The sequence below is a fragment of the Cydia splendana genome, chromosome 8 (genome assembly GCF_910591565.1).
Source record: "Cydia splendana chromosome 8, ilCydSple1.2, whole genome shotgun sequence".
In the NCBI taxonomy this organism is placed as follows: domain Eukaryota; kingdom Metazoa; phylum Arthropoda; class Insecta; order Lepidoptera; family Tortricidae; genus Cydia; species Cydia splendana.
Genome location: NC_085967.1, coordinates 14189957 through 14205831, shown reverse-complemented (window position 1 = coordinate 14205831; position 15875 = coordinate 14189957). Strand labels below are relative to the sequence as shown.

General features: G+C 37.2%; 1 protein-coding gene across 5 annotated transcripts in view; it reads right to left on the bottom strand.

Moving 5' to 3' along the window:
- LOC134793133 (diacylglycerol lipase-beta) overlaps positions 1 to 15875 on the bottom strand; it is a 118508-nt gene that overhangs the window by 70976 nt on the left and 31657 nt on the right. The gene's annotated exons all lie outside the window — the stretch shown is intronic.

Here is a 15875-nt window from a genome sequence, read left to right as displayed (position 1 = left end):
ATGGTTCATTATAATTATCGTGGTATTTGTTAAATCGTCTAAAGACTAACCCCCCTATTCATAAATGCTTACTAAAGTTGACAAGCCGATAATAATCATTTGTCCCTTTCCATCATACCAATACGTCGGAAAGGGATAAACAATTATTATCGGCTTGTCAACTTTAGTAGACGTTTATGAATAAGGGGGTAAAACTTTTAAAAGGTTTTTAAACTCGTAAAAACTCGTATATTTTTTTTATAATATAAGAGTCTTCTTTATCCTCCCTACATATTTAAGACTAAAGTTTCCAGCAAGGTTAAGAAAATTAAACTTTCGGCTAAATGAATAGGTTGAGTAGAATTATTTTTGAGTTGAGTCTTCAATATTATTTTTCGCTTGTTTTAGTTTCATAAAAAATACATTTTAGCTAATAATGATTAGTACTAATTATACCCATGACTGATGCTTTATACTACTGATGTGCCGTGGAAACTTTTGTAAAATTTATAAAAATTAAAAAGAATCGGACACTTCTCATATTTTTGTATGGAAATACAAATTTTCCATTAGCAAAAATAACTTTTCCAAGTTTTTGGAAACTATCCACAACTTGCAAATCTGTAAGTACTTAATTTATACTACCTTGTAGCGGGATTGTACGGCAGCCCAATAGACCGGTTAGTTAGTGGAGCGCACCATTTGCGAAACGAAAGTATTTGCGGCCGCCGATCCGCACTAGTGGAATAGTGTTTCCACCGCAAACAACCTATTTGCAAGTACGAACCGTGTTAGTTTAGTTGGAAGTAATTAAGGGATCCACTACTAAACAGGAATCAAACCCTTGTATTTGTAATCGAACAATCGTTTAAGTTTCGGATGTGATAAACAGATTAGGTAATAAATACTAGAAGATGTAATACGGTTGCAGAAATATATTTCTGCAAGAAGAAGAAAAGTTAAGCCGACCACTGAATAACCACTCACTTGCTTTTGGTAACTGTAGCTACCAGCTGTCACCCTTATTTTATTATAATAATAGAGGTCACTGAAAAATATCAAGCATGTGAGTGGCTAACACGCCGCCGGACGATATCGGCCTGTCAGTTAGAACAAAAATTTTACAGTTCCGAACAACTGACCGGCCGATATCGTCCGGCGGACTGTTAGTCAGTGATCAGCTTGCTATCCGCTGCGTCAGCTCCGTTCAGGTCTCTAACCGCGAAAATCGAAATTCGCAAATTCCGGGCATTTTTCTCTGTCACTCTTATTTTATTACGCCTTCATTGGAGTAAAAGAGAAAGATCCCTATAATTTGATAATTTCTATTTTCGCGGTAGGCCCTCAGGGAGCCTGGCCAAGATGACAATCGTTGATAGAAAACGCCTATCGAAACTTAAATACCTAATTTATGGAAATAGTCACGTGAAATTTAAGCTTTTGTATGAGAGAATTAAGTATGTCACCTATTTGCATTAATATTATGTAAAATCTGACAGCGTCGAGAACAAATCGATTTTAAATTTGATGCGTTGATGCATCACACCTCACCGTAACCTACAACGATAGTTTACGTAACTAGGTACAAGTGTCTGCGGGTGAGCACCGTGTCGTCTCAGTTCCGTATCGCTGGTCCATTTCCTCGGGCGTCGAACCCGGATCGGGTATTTCGGGAACGAAACGCATTCGGCATTGTGGACTATGTTTACCCGATCTCCCCTGAAATTGGTCGGTCAGTAGGGAACGTATTTTTAAACAATGTTTTCCTTCACCTATTTACTCAGTTTCGTTTCAAGGAGTTCGGAGGAGGAAAACGTGATACGTAAATGTATTTTTTTATGGTCAGGTTAACGACACAATGAACTCGCAAGAACGTAGGTAATATGCCTCAATGAATATCGTCGTACTAGAGATAATGTCCTCAGCTTATCGATTCAGAATACGGGTTTACTCTTGCCTTTATCTGCTACTTCTAATCGATATTATCAAAAGTCAATAACATACCCGTTGTTTATTTTGATTTTGTTTCGAAATACCTATTATAGTAAATATTGAAACATCGAGAGTTGTGCATCCTAGATACGTGCCTAATCCTTATTTATAAATTCCAGGTAGGGATCGTGATAAGGCTGAATCTACCACTAAGATCTACTACAACTATCGTTAGTATTTAAGAAGTCATGACGGTTGACTACGGCACAGAATAAATAATAGTACTAGGTACAGAAGACTCACTCTCTAACAAAACGCGTCTGTTACAATCAGGACAGGTATGGCCGCTAGGTGGCGACAGCGCCACGCGCGGCTTATGGCTAATAGCCACCAAAATTGGTGTGGAACGGATGTTACTAGCTAGCTACCTGTAGCAAAGCGACGAAATCGCGGAGTGAGCCACGCCACGCCTGACTACGGTGTATATGAAGATTTAGCTATGTACTTTTGCATTTAAGAACAGCAAGTAAAAGTACCTAACGTTTTGACAGTTTTTCGTGTTTTTTTATTTCGTACGGTGTCTATTGTATTATATCCTTGTCAATTGTTTCAATTACCTCCATTTTCAGCGTTTACTTCTTTACTTAATTTTCGATTTATTCTTCTTCTTCCTCGCGTTATCCCGGCATTTCGCCACGGCTCATGAGAGCCTGGGGTCCGCTTGACAACTAATCCCATGATTTGACGTAGGCACTAGTTTTTACGAAAGCGACTGCCATCTGACCTTCCAACCCAAAGGGGAAACTAGGTCTTATTGGGATTAGTCCGGTTTCCTCACGATGTTTTCCTTCACCGAAAAGCGACTGGTAAATTCAAATGATATTTCGTACATAAGTTCCGAAAAACTCATTGGTACGAGCCGGGGTTTGAACCCGCGACCTCCGGATTGCAAGTCGCACGCTCTTACCGCTATGCCACCAGAGCTTAATTTTCGATTTATTACAGTCTCAAAAGTCTCATGTTTGTTACAAACTCAAAAGTTTGACATTTCTTCTGAAGGTCATTCCTATATCTGAGATTAACTGTTGCACGTCAAGATTTGAGCAGATTGGCTCGATCATTCCGCACCTAGAGTATTTGTTTTTTAATCGCTTCCATCGGAAAGTACCGTATTGTGGTTATTTTAGTCCAAGTACTCAGCTCTCGAAGGCAGTAACAGTAAATCCGGTACAGCTAGACATGAAGATTACGATCTGAGCAGAGATGCAGCATCCCGATTGACGTCACGGCCGGGTCGTCGGCCGACTTTGCTGCATTTAACTATGCACTCGAGGTGAAGGCACTATGCCCAAAAGAAACAACGCCAGTAACGTATCGATTCGTCCCGATGTTTATTTATATGTAAGTATTTACATGTAACGGTGTATTTGGTTTCACAACGATCTGCAATTTTTGAGCTGCCGTTAGATAGGTACTTACCTCAAACTTTTCTTACATGGTCGTGCAGATATATGTAGATAAACTAAAAATAAGTACTTTTTTGTATTTTCTTTGAATATAATCCCGTATTTTCATTATTTTCATCAAAAATTAAAATGTAATAATGTTTTGTTTTAGCGCTCACTTTGTAAATATTGTAAATATTTAGTTTTAAGTTATATAAGTTTCTCATACAAGTGAATTGTAAAAATTCTTTTGAGAAATAAAGATCTTTGAACCGAAAAATTAGGTAAAGTTATGGTGCTTTAAAATATTAATTAGGTGAGTTAATTAACACTAAATCCGTGTTCGACCTTGAAACGTGCGTATTAAAGGAAAATTTAATATTCGTACGGTAAATTACGTTGTTTACGTTCTTGTTCCGGATTTCCGGTATCCTAATAGCCACGTGAAATACATGCTTCACCTGTGCCCTTTTTATCACAAGCTTGTAACTTGTAATACAAATGGAAGTCCCTTTTTGACAGCTTTTGTTAGAAAGGGACTTCCACTTGCATTACAAGTTACAAGCTTTTGATAAACAGGGCACTGATCTTATTATAACAAAAATAACACATCGATTGCGATTGGTGTGATAAATTTTGTTTGTCATTAGGTAATGTTGACCTTGGCTGACATTCGATGGCCGTGGGGAAACTATAACTGGTCAGAAACTTGTTCGTTCCGTTTGCTTTGGTGTTAGAACTCTGATGAAATTTACACCGGCAACTACACATTAACATTGACTTGCCTGCGCGTGCGCGCTACGCTGTTTGTTACAAAACGAAGGCGTTACCGTAAAACTCCCCAGCAACACAGCTTTGTATAAGCATAAAGCTCTAAATAACCCAGTCAAATTAAGGGTTTCATCTCGGAATGAAAGATATTAAGCTGAAAATTCGTATAAATACACCTTTATTACGGCGTTCTAAAAGTTTCCTATAAGGTATTTTTTACAGAGATTATCACCTGACCTTGCATCCAGTACGTATGGCTGAACTGAACACCGCGCGTTCTGCGCTCTCTCTCCATCTTGAAAACGCTTGAGTGCATGAAAAAATGTTCGGAACATAACTTGTCGTAAATTTTGTGCTCTACATTTCTTACCTAGATGTAAACATCATTTGAGCTATAGAAACCTTGATATTAGCGAAAAAATGATTTCTGTGACCTTTGACCTGGAATAACTTCCGACGCGCATAAGATATTTTCTGTGACTTATAAGAGTCAACTTATAAAACGCCATAATGAAGGTGTACAGTCACCTGCAATAATATGTTACACAACGAAGGCCGCATGAATATCTGACACGATCTTATTTGTAGAGCCATAAGAGCGTGTCACATATTTTTGCGGCCTTCGAAGAGTAACATATTATTGCAGGTGACTGTACACGAATTTCCAGCTGGTTACTCGTATCTCTCATTCCGAGGTTAACCCCGTTTTTATTAGGCTTAAGGTGACTCGGCCATAAAGTTGCTGCTACATTCAGTTTTACCACGCGTAAATGGTAATCCAGTTTATTTTGATTCAGGTACTTATAGTCGACGGTTAGGAAATTTTAAGCAAGCAATTTCATTTGGTGGTATCTGCATGGCCAAATATAGATCTGCATCAAAACTTTTTTACTCAAGAAAGTGAAATATCACGGCTTGCATATTTAGACAAATATGTACATACGTGCGAGTTGCCAACCTTACGGAATTGAAAGCGGTTTTGGTGTGAATGGAGCGGTACGTTTGACTGCAACTATGTAATCATTGAGTTCTATTTGCAATCTGCGTTACGGTAGGTCACAAGCGAAACGAATCGTGAAGCTATATCGGGTGTGGTTCTGGCGTCTGTTCTATTTGGTTGGCATAGCACAGTGCATAAACTTAAGCTAGATTTAAGGTCGGTTCCACCAAACCGTCTGTGATTGAGCAAAGCGTAAAGCGTTCGCAAAACTTTATTGTGTGGGAAGACTAAGTGATTAGTGTGATTACTGCTGAGTGGCGTTGATCAAATTGTCGAGCGTGGTTGGTACAGCTGGACCTCTTTTTAGGGTTCCGTACCGAAAGGGTAAAAACGGAACCCTATTACTAAGACTCCGCTGTCCGTCCGTCCGTCCGTCTGTCACCAGGCTGTATCTCATGAACCGTGATAGCTAGGCAGTTGAAATTTTCACAGATGATGTATTTCTGTTGCCGCTATAACAACAAATACTAAAAAGTACGGAACCCTTGGTGGGCGAGTCCGACTCGCACTTGTCCGGTTTTTTATATCCTAGGTAGGTAGGTATTATCTACCAAAATAATATTTCGATTCCCTAATCTGTAGGAGATGGCGAGCAAAACTATATCTGGGATATAATAACATAAATTAGGTAGGTACGTACTACTCTATTCTTCTGCATACAACATTGATGTATGCACGCAGAGTATGCTTATGATCGAAAAATAATATATGTTCGTTTAAGTAGGTCCCACCTACACCCCGACGTGAAATTGGATGAGCACCGATCGCGTTTTCTGTTACTATTGGAATAATTCTTAGTCACAGGAACGTGAACGCCCACTCGACAACTATCCCCTTGTGTAGAAATGTTCTGTAAATTGCTTTAATCTAGATTAATTGCAAACGCATCTCATTCCTGATGTACTTCCAGTGTCTTGAACGCACGGAGTGTCACTTAGTGTGAGACATAGGTCTAACCTAGCGAATGTCCGTATCAAACTCGTGGTAAGGTTACAGATCCTTACCACGAGTTTGACACTGACATTCGCTAGCGTAAACTAACTCGCAATGCACTGGAGCTCGTACTCACATTGATTCAAGCGAGAATAGCGAGATGCACTGCGGTAAGGGCGGATCCAGCTTTGTAGTCAGGGGGGTCACGTAGTCAGTTATTTTTTTCTCCCATGGTGGGGGGGGTCAAATGGTCAAATTCTAGGCCCAGCCCAGGATCCAGGTCATGCCCCCTGGATCCGCCATTGCACTGCGTTTGAGTTGACGCAGTCGCTAGCATTTAAGGCCACGTAAAACTCATGATGAGGGTAATGTTCAGACTGTTTTTTGTGCTGGAGTGTGAAAATGAAGTTGAAGTTTACTAGCTCGTGTTCGCGCACCTAATCAGAATATAGATGGATTGCTGTTCCGAGGAAACAAACGCGGGAACAGGTGGTCCTTTCACACCAACATGATTAATGGATTTTGCCTTCCGGGGCTGGTTCCAAGTCTTTAGGGTACCGTAGTATAATGGCTATTTTTATGTAGGTGTTTATGAATCTCTGGAATAGTACATTATTGTCGAGGCTCGGAAGTAGCTACTTGCAGGCTGAGGATTCGTTTTAAACGGACGACCTTGGGAGTCCGTTTAATTGAATCCGAAACCAGCAAGTAGCCTTCCAGCCGAGTCATATATAGTACTTTTCTCAAAAATGGTGCAAGAAATATAAATATCATAGAAATATTTTACAAAAGCAACGTTCTTACGTATATATTTTCACAGAAAAAAGTAGAAACAATTGAAAAATTTAGCTTTGCCGCCTTTTTATTTTTTTAATAAAAAAATAGAAGTGTATTTTGCTGCCGAAAATACGTCAACCTATTTGAGACAGCTAAATAGTCGCGGTACTAATCATCTGTTTGGCTGTTTAATGGGCCTGTGCCTTCATTTGATATGGTCATTTCAACTTTTAAAAAGTTTGGAACTCGACAAATAATGGAATTTGTATGCAACATTGCAGTCCCAAAATCGAGACTGCAATGTTAAAAATGGACGGCAAAGTCGACTTTGCCGTTTAAAAAATAGGTTGCGAAGCGCGTAGTTTATGGTCAGTCAAAAATTAAAAAGTTAAAAACATTGCAGTCTCGATTTTGGGACTGCAATGTTGCATACAAATTCCATTATTTGTCGAGTTCCAAACTTTTTAAATGTTGAAATGGCCATTACATATCAAATGAAGGCACAGGCCCATTAAACAGCCAAACAGATGATTAGTACCGCGACTATTTAGCTGTCTCAAATAGGTTGGCGTATTTTCGGCAGAAAAATACACTTCTATTTTCTTATTAAAAAAATAAAAAGGCGGCAAAGCTAATTTTTTCAATTGTTTCTACTTTTTTCTGTGAAAATATATACGTAAGAAAGTTGCTTTTGTAAAATATTTCTATGATATTTATATTTCTTGCACCATTTTTGAGAAAAGCACTATATATGACTCGGCTGGAAGGCTACTTGCTGGCTTCGGATTCAATTAAACGGACTCCCAAGGTCGTCCGTTTAAAACGAATCCTCAACCTGCAAGTAGCTACTTCCGAGCCTCGACAATAATGTACTATTTTATACGTTCATATTATTATTTTGACGTAGTTACGGTGATAGCGTCATAGTCATTTATATCCTATTAGGGTATTTGACTGTATTTAAAATAAATTATTTTACACCATGCATGAAATAAAGCATCAGAAGATTAATAGAGAAACGTAGACAGCAGTTATTTTTTGACACAATTTCCATTTTAAAACCCGTATAAAACTATAAAGAGTAGGTAATTTGATTGTGAAGTCACATGCTAGTGTTTCATATAAATTCCATAGTAGAAAAATCGATTTGACAGTTCGAAAAACGAAACTGATTTGACTAGTAGTAGTAGTAGTCAAATACCCTATAGTACCCAATGATAATACCCAATAAATGATGTCTTTGTCGAACTTTGTGAAGAATAACAACGGACTCGTAAACTACTTCGCAGCAAATGGGACAATTTTCCAAAAAAACCTATCCTTGAAAGCCTCGCTAGGACCAACATTTCACTTAATACTTTTGTTGTCAGAGTTGCTTCTGCCCCTGGAGAGGCTTTGTCTGAATGGAAGTTACGACGGCCCTCTATTCCTATGGCTTCTTAACTGCAAAGGCGACCGTTCGCGACCGGTTTAAGTTTAACAGTAAAACTGTGATTTCCAGTGATCGGATTAGCTTAATTCTGAAGAATTAATGCGGCTAAGTAAATAAAGATTATTAAAGGTAAGAACCAAGCACATTCCTATATCGATTGTTATTATAGGTAGTGAATACTTTGACGCATTTGTAAAAATACGGTTCTGAATTTCGGGGCATTAAGTGAATTAAGTATTAATTAAATAAAAGTTTGTTTTCATTTTTATCATTTGCAATAAACATTCAGAGGTAAAAGTTTGTTAGATATAAGTATAAGTAATATATTTTTTGTGACGTCCTTCCAACTCACCGAAATATAGTCCGGTCTTACCCGGGCATACCTTAATCCTCTTTAGGTTCACTTGAGACAGACCAGTCAAAATGAGACTTTGATATCATTAAAGTCGTGCTTAATCAGAGGTCCTACTTTAGCTGGTTCGTTCGCTAGGTTTGGAATAACAACTCCGTGCCCCGGCGCATCAATAACCGGATAAAGTGTGCTTTATTGCTCTATTTAGGGATTACTTGTCTAGGGAGAGATCTTGGGGTTTACCGCGGACTGTTATACTTTCTGTTGTTATTTGCGAACTTTGTTCGGCGTTAGCTGCGAGTCAATTTTCACGTTTCGCAATATTGCTATAATTTTATATAGACAGATAGCAGATAGTACCTATAGCTATTCCTTACTATATCACAACACCTTATAAAGCAAAGTCCCCCGCTGCGTCTCTGTTTGTGTGTTTGTATGTTTGTTCGCGATAACTCAAAAACTACTGAACGGATTTTCATGCGGTTTTCACCTATCAATAGAGTCATTCTTGAGGAAGATTTAGGTGTATAATTTGTTAACCCGTGCGAAGCCGGGGCGGGTCGCTAGTAAAAACTATAACATAACAATACACAAGTATGTGCTGTTTAATACAAGTACGGTAACGTATGGGACTAAAGATTGACGTTCCAGTCGTAGCATGCTGTCATCAAGTACAACAATAACTTGTTGTTTTCATTAATCCACGGGACCACCTTAAACATCTTAATTATATCTAAGTGTTAATTTGATTAATCAATATTTAAACTTTTAATATAATTTACATGTGCAGCCAGTGTACCCACCTGCCTATTGTTAAAGTCGGTCAAAATTATAAACTTCATATTAAATGATTTGATTAATATTAAATACAAACAAAACGTATTTTACAAACAATTTAGTACAAACGGTAATTTCCCTGAACGATTGCAGTACATTTTACCACGTTTTAAGGTTAAGTTCACATTAAAATGTATTAAATTAATTAACGATTCGTACCTAAATTAAAACGGTACGCATGACTTGCTCATGAAGTTTTAAAAAGTCGCAAAAGTCGTTGCAAAACGAAATTACATTAAAATTAAAATGTACCGGGATTAAGATATATCCCATACCTATATAAAGGTTAAGACCAAAAGTATTTGAACATTAGTAAAACTACTTACCTACCTGACGCATTTTTGGAACAGGGTATTATAGTTATACTTTTTAAAGGTGCGATTTTAATTTTATTTGATATGCTACGCGATGTCAAAATATTACAGTAATAGATAGTGTAGTGTAGTAGTGGCGTTTATTCTAAGTATGTTTATTTTGTCTACGGAACCCTCAAAGCTTAAATGAAAACCTTTGTGCACACGTGCCTGAAGCTTCTGAATAAAGTGCAGGAATGCGTTTAATTATGTTTGTTTTCTCTGTATAAATAGAGTATGGAGTTATAAGTTAGTATTAGGCATGAAGTAAAAAAAATGAAAACACAAATTATTTATTAAGGTAAATATTTCGTTTTGACAATACAGTTAATGCAGTCTCCTAGTAAGAATAATATTCCTGTGACAGGAGACCCCGCTCTTCCTAGACGACCACCAACGTAAACCAACCAACTCACCAATTCAATCTAATATGTATTTCGTTCCTACTGTTGGCACAATTTTGCCGCGTATTTCTGACAAAGCGAGCTGGATGGCAAAGGTGTTATAAAATTCATAATATCGTTTGCCAGGTTGGCGGGTAATCGGATTGCTTTGCATAATTTAGCTCCAGGCAGAATGGAGAACGGAATTAGCGATACTAACAATAAACAACGCAATATTCATCCAATATCAATCAGATGTCGCCACGATAATTAATTCAATTCAATTTATTTATTTTGCTTGAACATAAATAATTAACCATGGTTTAAGTGTCCGTGTATAAGATTCCTGTAATTATTGTCTTACGTACGAATTTGTAATCATACCTAATAATGACATCAACGCGATGCCTGGACCAGAATACCTACAATAAAATAAAAATTAACTTTATTCCCCAAAAAGTTTACATATTAACAACTTATTTAACGTATGAAAATAAAAACAAAATTAAAAAAATAATTAAGTAGTAAAACAATTTTTATATTATAACAAAAAAAAAGTTAATCTACCAAATTTAAAGGCTACAAATATAATGACCACCAAAAAATACTTTGGTACCCTAAATAAAAAAATCATGCTTACCAAAAAAAATTACTGAACACCAAAAAAATAAGACCTAAAAATACAAAAGTACCACCATTTTAATTACGGCTGCACTTCAAATTGTATTCAAATACCAAATATATTGAATGATCACCAAAAATCATTAATGATCACCAAATCTTGAAGACCAAATTAATGTGATATTTTCACCTAAATAAACCGCTATGATTACCAAAAAATGTATACATATTACCAAATAAAGTAAACTGATGCCAAAATTACTAGCCCCTCCCGCTCAACCCCCCGTACCCCGCACCGCATACCTACCTTACCTAATCTACTTTTCTAGTAGCATTTCGTTATGGTACTAGAAAAGTAAGTCAAACTGCTATCAGTTAAGTGGGTTAGGTTAGCACTGCGACCCTTACAGAAACGAAATGGTACTAGAAAAGTAGGTCAGGTTAGGTTTGAACTGCGACCTTTACAGAAACGAAATGCTACTATAAAAGTGGGTTAGGTTAGGTTAGAACTGCGATCCGCACAGAACCGAAATGCTACTAAAAAAGTGGGCTAGGTTAAGTTTCAACTGCTACCCATACAGATACGAAATGCTACTAGAAAAGTGGGTTAGGTTAGGTTTGAACTGAGACCCATACAGAAACTAAATGCTACTAGAAAAGTGGGTTAGGTTTGCTATCCTATTAAAGCAAATTACTCCAAAATAATCATTCTTCTAGAAACGACATGCTACTAGAAAAGTGGATTAGGTTAGGTTGGAACTGCGCCCCATACAGAACCAAACTGCTATCAGAAAAGTGGGTTAGGTTAGGTTTGAACTGCGACCCTTACAGAAACCAAATGCTACTAGAAAAATGGGTTAGGTTAGGTTTGAACTGCGACCCTTACAGAAAAGAAATGCTACTAGAAAAGTGGGTTAGGTTAGGTTTGAACTGCGACCCTTACAGAAAAGAAATGCTACTAGAAAAGTGGGATAGGTTAGGTTTGAAATGCGACCCTTACAGAAAAGAAATGCTACTAGAAAAGTGGGTTAGGTTAGGTTTGAACTGCGACCCTTGCAGAAAAGAAATGCTACTAGAAAAGTGGGTTAGGTTAGGTTTGAACTGCGACCCTTACAGAAAAGAAATGCTACTAGAAAAGTGGGTTAGGTTAGGTTTGAACTGCGACCCTTACAGAAAAAAAATGCTACTAGAAAAGTGAGTTAGGTTAGGTTTGAATTGCGACCCTTGCAGAAAAGAAATGCTACTAGAAAAGTGGGTTAGGTTAGGTTTGAACTGCGACCCTTACAGAAACGAAATGCTACTAGAAAAGTGGGTTAGGTTAGGTTAGAACTGCGACTGTAACAGAAATAAAATGCTACTAGAAAAAGGTGACGAAGTGGATTAATTAATTTAATAGGATAACGATAATTATATTAAATATTTGCACATTTTTAATTAAAATGTGGTTACAATTTTGGTGGTCATTTACTATTTTTAGGGTTTACAATGATTATTTTGGAGTCATTTGCTTTAATATGAGATCAAGATTTAAAAATTTGGTTATAATTTTACATTAAAATGGAGTTCTAATTTTGGTGGTCATTTACTATTTTTGGGTTTACAATGATTATTTTGGTGTCATTTTCTTTAATAGGATAGCAAGATGTAAAAATTTGGTTATCATTTTACATTAAAATGGGGTTTGAAATTTGGTAATCATTTAGTATTTTTGGGTTAATAATGATTAGTTTGGTGTCATTTCCTTTAAAAGGATAGTAAAGTGTAATAAAATTGGTAATCATTTCACATTAAAATGGTGTTATAATTTTGGTGATCATTCATTATTTTAGGGTGGTAAAATAGATTTTTTTGGTATTAAATTTTACTAATTCTGGTGATCAGTTAAATAGCAGCCAAATTTAAATACAGTTAATTAGCTAGTTAAGGTAAAATATATTGAAAGATAGGTACTTAATTTATATTCAAGATATTTTTACCAAGTACATCAGTCTTTTTAGGGTTCCGCACCCAAGGGTAAAACGGGACCCTATTACTAAGACTCCGCTGTCCGTCCGTCCGTCCGTCCGTCCGTTTGTCACCTGGCTGTATCTCACGAACCGTGATAGCTAGACAGTTGAAATTTTCACAGATGATGTATTTCTGTTGCCGCTATAACAACAAATACTAAAAACAGAATAAAATAAAGATTTAAGTGGGGCTCCCTTACAACAAATGTGATTTTTGACCAAAGTTAAGCAACGTCGGGCGAGGTCAGTACTTGGATGGGTGACCGTTTTTATAGATAATGGTACGGAACCCTTCGTGTGCGAGTCCGACTCGCACTTGGCCGGTTTTTTACTTATACATACTGTTCTTCCTGTAGGTACAGCTCCGAGTGGTTTCATATATGTGTACTAAAATCTGTAGATCCTTTACGCTATGCATAGCTGTCTCATTAGGTGCTAATCAAACGGTTGTTTCACAGATCCAAGTAAGAGCCAGTGATATTGCCGATATTGGCACTTAACGTCCAATAACAAGCGTTGATTAAAAATGAAAGAGGCACGGAAATGAAATTCTCACGTAACAAGCGTGAATACACCCAAAGCCCATTCGCGTGGCAGGCGAATGGAATATGCAGAACGAACTGTAAATAATATTTTGGTTTGATATTCATTTAAAATTATTAGGTCACTAGGTATAGGTAATTATAATTGGCTTGCCGTGTGAACCGTGAGCCGATAGCGGTAGAACGGGTATACAGCGGTTCTGCTACAAACTTTATCAATGTTATGTCGATACTGACATCACAATAGGGAGATATATTATAGTTTATTTAAAAAAATTAAAACAAAGTCTAATTTTAAAAATAAAATCGCATCCGGCGAGTTGGTAATTTAGATTTGGTGGATTAAGTACTCACATTTGATAAGGCTTGCTGATATTCGTTTAAGACTTTGAAAACGAACGTCATCACGGACTTTATACCTACTATGCTAAGTAGGCACATGATGTATGTATGTATTTAAAGTATACCTACCTACCGGCCAGGTTTAAAATGCACGTAGTGAGTAAATAATGAAACCTGGTACTCATCATTTTATTTTACCCAACTCCACCTTTGTACTCCGCCTGAATTAACGTCGTCGTGGCGAATGTTCACCGAAAAACGTATGTTTTCATTTGGTGTACCTACTTCGGACGTTTTGCTAGTTCCTTTCCAACCGCTGACATGCTCGTTGACCTTTGCAGTTTAATCAAGCACGCGGTTTGTTCGATTTTTGACATCAAAAGGTCACATTTAGCTTGAAAGACCCACGTGGGACTAGTGTGCATGTGAAATTACTTTTTCACCTCAGCAGCTCGAACAAGGGTACTTTGCTTCTTAAAAACAGTGAGCAAAATGCGATTTTGCTCACTGAGTCATTTAGTCTCAATCAGTGAGCAAAATCGCATTTTGCTCACTGATTGTGTCTCACGCAGTGAGCAAAATGCGATTTTGCTCACCGAGTGAGACAAAATGACATTCAAGTGACTTTATAGTCATTTCAACATGCGGGGTCTAATACAAGTTCGATATACTTGGGTTCTATTATCTCTGTCCCTCTAGGTATGTTCTCACTGCTTAGGGTGAAAAATTTTGTGTACTACACGAGATCAAAGTTATTTACATCTCGTGCGCTTTTGAATCCCTTACTACGCTCAAGATTCTAAATTAGATACACTCGCTATGCTCGTGAATCTATTATAGAATCTTTCGCTTGCACGGGACTCAAAATAAGTACTCGAAGAAATATCAAACTTTGATCTCTTGTTGTACAAATAACTATATACCTATCGAATGAATGGAAAAAAAGATTGCCGTTCCACTTTCAAATTAGGCGTTTAATCCCAAAAGCACCAAGGGTCACGTCGGTTCAATTGACATCAAACTTATGTTCTATTTATTAGTTGTCGAGCGGACCCCAAGCTCGCATGAGCCGTAGCAAAATGCCGGGATAACGCGAGGAAGAAGAAGACTAATTGCCGCAGAGAAGATGTCAATTTGTATCGATAACTTTGATTTAAATAGAACCTTATGTTGTTTTGTTGGTCTGGTAACATTAATTATTTCAGTTTGCTGGCATGAAATACGTGCAATTTAGAACAAATATCAGTTTTTCACTAAGTTTCACTGACTTTCATTCACAATTGTACCATTTAAACATGCACGGCCGAAATACTTAGTATATGCACTGTTGTAATTATCAGTTGAATTAAGTTGCTCGTACGGGCACAGTCATGAGTCATATCATCAACCTGCGATTACGCATATAAGTGACCTGTCACAAACATCACCGAGTTTTGTAATCACTTACAACGTTCATCCGATTTACAAAACTCATGGACCATTGAAGCGTATAGTGGCATGGGACAAGCGCAACTTGTCTTGCCCATGTAATTTTCTCGGTATTGCGTGTATGCACAGCTTGATGACATGATGACAAAATACACGTCATTTTACATGCATGGGTAATCGACAATCGTAAATACAATTTAATTCGATTCAATAAATAAATCGTAATTACCAAGTGATGGCTGTACAATTGAAAAAAGTTAAAAATTGCCGTAACCAATCGTCGAAAATGGTAAACGAATGTGATCAACATTTTCGACAGTTGATGTTTCATAAGCTCGTCTCGGCAGACCATCAGACGGATGGCCTCGAATTATTGTAATTATGAACTTTTATTACAAATCAATGCCAGGTTGTGGTGAGTAATTAAAAATCAATATGGTTGCGCTGCAGTCTGGCTTGCTATTTGTATGCATTGTTGCCACACATCTGATTTGAGTTATTGGTCTAAATTGGATTCATATGCGAATTTTTATCTAACTAGGATTGTAGCTGGTTTCATCATCACAGGCGAAATTCTATAAGATTGTAAATTCACCAAGCTCGGAAAATGAAATACCTACTATTTTTAAAACAGGGGTTATAATCGAAGGAGAATCCAGTCTACGTATTTGCGTATTATTAGCTTAGATCTGAATGATAAATAATTCCCGCTCGTAACGCGCTGAATCCCAAGAGCTTATTG